At 47.8% G+C, this 3,954-nt stretch overlaps 1 long non-coding RNA gene across 1 annotated transcript; it reads left to right on the top strand.

Annotated features, from left to right (window-relative positions):
* The first annotated feature begins 551 nt into the window (after nucleotides 1-551).
* Nucleotides 552-1,276, top strand: LOC141089465 (uncharacterized). The gene is made up of 3 exons (XR_012232300.1): nucleotides 552-975; nucleotides 1,051-1,111; nucleotides 1,188-1,276. It is a non-coding gene; the product is annotated as an uncharacterized lncRNA (long non-coding RNA).
* The last annotated feature ends 2,678 nt before the right edge of the window (nucleotides 1,277-3,954 follow it).

Below are 3,954 nucleotides of genomic sequence, written 5' to 3' on the forward strand. Positions count from 1 at the left end.
GTACAGAGGGAGAATTATGTTTTCATCTCGTGTCCCCAGGCCTCTTCTAATGCACCCCATGACCCTATTTGCTTTGGTGGCAGCTGCCTGACACTGGGCACTCCAATTTAGCTTCTTATTGACTAAGATGCCTAAGTCTTTTTCCATGTCTGATTTCCCCAGCAGTTTCCCATTTAGTAAGTAATTATAGCATCTGTTTCTCCTTCCCATGTGCTTAACCTTACACTTATCTGTGTTAAACTTCATTTGCCATTTTTCAGCCCAATTCTCCAATTTACTCAAATCTGTCTGTAGTTGCAAACTGTCCTCCTTTGTGTTAACTACCTTACATAGTTTTGTATCATTTGCAAATACTGATATTTTACTGTGTAAGCCATCCACTAAATCATTAATAAATATATTAAATAGTAGGGGGCCCAATACAGAACCCTGTGGTACCCCACTAGTAACCCTGGCCCAATCTGAGTATGCACCATTAATAACCACTCTTTGTTTTCTATCACTAAGGCTGGTTTCACATTTGCGTTTTTTAGCGCTGGAAAAAAACGCATACCTGCGCATGCGTTTTTTCCCCTATATTTAACATGGGTGCGCATACCTGCGCACTGGTCAGCGCATGTATGCGATTTTCATGCGCTGCGTTTTTTTGGGGTGTGCGTTGGTATTTTCCAGACGCAGCATGTTGCATTTTTTGGCCCTTGAAAAAAGCGCATGCGCACGTATGCGCACGTTTTGCGCTAAAAATGGCCATTATAGCCTATGGATGCGCATACGTGCGCACTGGCATGCGCAGGTATGCGTTTTTTTAGCGCTGCGTTTTTTTGGTGGTGTCCACTTGTTGTCCTAGTTATAATCTTCTAAAGTAAAAAAAAAAAAGTCTATATAAAGGAGGTGCCTGCCAAAACTCTGCCACTACTACACTGACAGATTGAAGAGCAGACAGTCAACCAAGAACCCATTATATCAGCGAAGAATGTGAGTATATTACATTATATGCCTGTCCTTTTAAATTATGTATGTACTAATGATTTTTATTATTTTTACATGCAGTATGTCTTCAGAATCAGAGTATTCCCCATCGCGGCAGGAATTGGCGCAAGCAGACCGTGAGGTGATTATTTTTGTGCATCTGGTAAGTATATCTGCTGCTTCTCCAAATCTCTTACGTTTTTTTCAACTTTTTTAAGACATCGTCATCATCCTCTTCTGTGGACGGGACTAGTGAGGGCGAAGAGCAGGAGCAGCGAAGCCAAGTCCCGGTGGTGATACGGAATGTAAGTATCAAATGATTTGTAATGTTCTTTATTTTTTATCTTCTATTTTTACTCTTTTTTATGTTTCTTTTTTTGTAACTTTTTATTCAATTTAAATTGGATTATTCTAATGAATGTGTTTTGTCTAGGTTCCACAACGAGATGAAGACGTGTACCTGGATAATGAGCAGCTCATCAGCCTGGTCCAGGAGCGTTCGCCGTTGTGGGACAGCCGTGACCGGCTGCACAAGGACATTGTGGTGACCCGGCGGCTATGGAATGAGGTGGCCGCAGCGTTGATGGATGGCTGGGACAGCGCCACAGCATCCTACAAAAAGGCGTTTAGTGAGTATTTCCCTGCTCTGTATTGTGCCGCAGTGACTGTTGTCCTTGACGGCACTGTTGGGTTTCGTGCTAGGTGTATTCTAGCAGGAAACCCAACAGTGTCATCGTGGTCTACAGTGACTGCTTTGAGTATTGTATTGCTACATTGTGCCGCAGTGACTGTTGTCCTTGACGGCACTGTTGGGTTTCGTGCTAGGTGTATTCTAGCAGGAAACCCAACAGTGTCATCGTGGTCTACAGTGACTGCTTTGAGTATTGTATTGCTACATTGTGCCGCAGTGACTGTTGTCCTTGACGGCACTGTTGGGTTTCGTGCTAGGTGTATTCTAGCAGGAAACCCAACAGTGTCATCGTGGTCTACAGTGACTGCTTTGAGTATTGTATTGCTACATTGTGCCGCAGTGACTGTTGTCCTTGACGGCACTGTTGGGTTTCGTGCTAGGTGTATTCTAGCAGGAAACCCAACAGTGTCATCGTGGTCTACAGTGACTGCTTTGAGTATTGTATTTCTACATTGTGCCGCAGTGACTGTTGTCCTTGACGGCACTGTTTTTTTTTTATCAACAGTGGACAAAGTCCGAACACGTTGGCGTTCGATCAAGGACCGCTTCAACAGTGATGTTCGTGCTGAGGGCCAGGTTCGCAGTGGATCTGCGTCAAGGACCAGAACTAGATACCGTCACTATAACGCGTTGCAGTTCCTAAGACCGGTCCTTGCCACGAGATCGTAAGTATTATAAATTTTGGGTTTTTATTTTTATTAATCTGTGTTTTTCTAATCCACAGCTGATGCTTCTTGTAAAGGCATGGTAGTAATGATTTTCCTTTCTTCAACAGCACCTGGAGCAGCACCCTGCAACCTGGCCCTGGAGCGGTCCTTCCTTGGACGTCCTCTGACCCGTCCCAGCCATCCGACAGCCAGGAAGCACCTTGCAGGTCAACCACACACACAGCTGGTGACCAGGAAGCTGGGCCATCAGGTGTTCCCCTGTCCCAGGTCTCTGCCACTGGTTATGCGGGCACTACCCGCCAGCGGCAGAGGGCCTTGGACAGGAATGTCTTGCCCGAGTTTATGCATTTGAGCGAGACATTTAATTCCAGCCTCAAGTCACTGTCCGACAGAGTTGAAAGCGGTTTTGCACTCATGGAACGTGGTTTTAACCACTTTGAACACCGCTTCAATTCTGTAGAACAGCGCCTTGACCGTCTGGAGGCCGACCTCAACAGACCAGCACACCATTTTTTTAGTAAGATTGAAAAGGGCATGGCGGAACACCTTAGTCCTGATCAACAGCTGAATGTGCTGCAGGCCTGCAACAATGCTTTCTTGCAGGCTATGCAGCATAATCGGTACGGTCAGCAGTCAGTGGTGTCCTTTCCACCTGTGCCACCATTGACTCGCTTCACCTCACTACCGACTTGTGCTGCATACCACTGCACGGACACCTCTATTCAAAGCCAGGACACCCACCGTTACACCACCACAAGTCTGAGTGCAGCTGGTCACTTCACCGACACCACCATGGCAAGCGCTGCTCCTGTCTGGAGCACCACCGCCACTCCCATGCATGCGTGGAGCTCAGCCACCACTAGGCAAACATGGAACAGCCCTGCCGCTACAACAACGTGTAGTAGCCCTGCCACCACCACTCTGCAAACCTGGACCATCACTGCCGCCACCAGTCCTCCTGCAAGGACGAGCACTGACAACGAAGAGCAGCAGCAGCAGCCACCTCAGCAGCAGCTCCAGCCACCTCATCAGCAGCCACCTCAGCAGCAGCAGCCACCTCAGCAGCAGCAGCCACCTCAGCAGCAGCTGCAACCACCTCAGCAGCAGCTGCAACCACCTCAGCAGCAGCTGCAACCACCTCAGCAGCAGCAGCCACCTCAGCAGCAGTCGCCACCTCAGCAGCAGCCGCCACCTCAGCAGCAGCAGCCGCCACCTCAGCAGCAGCAGCCACACCTGCAGACGGTGGACCTACACTCAATATTTGCCCCTACTTCAAGGCGAAATCCATCAAGGCGGGCATTGGGCCAAAGTCGGTCCAGGCACACAAGCCTACGGCGACATGCCATTACAACTAATGTACCTGAACAGATTTCCTCTCCTCCAAGTGTTCCTAGTTTGATTCCCTTAACTGGACTACCTTCCCCCACAAGTTTTGTTGCCCCTTCCCCTCAAACACCGTCTTCAACAGCAAGTGTTGCATATTCCCTGCACACCCCCAAATTGAAACCATCTGCCCCCAAACGCCGGAAAAAATAATTTTTTGGTTTATTTTTGTGATAAAAAATAAATTTACATTTGTGGTTCACCATTACTAAGTTTCATTAATGTTGTTTGCGCCGCTCACAC

Source organism: Dendrobates tinctorius, unplaced genomic scaffold, assembly GCF_039654945.1.
Source record: "Dendrobates tinctorius isolate UK_male_01 unplaced genomic scaffold, ASM3965494v1 ptg000008l, whole genome shotgun sequence".
In the NCBI taxonomy this organism is placed as follows: domain Eukaryota; kingdom Metazoa; phylum Chordata; class Amphibia; order Anura; family Dendrobatidae; genus Dendrobates; species Dendrobates tinctorius.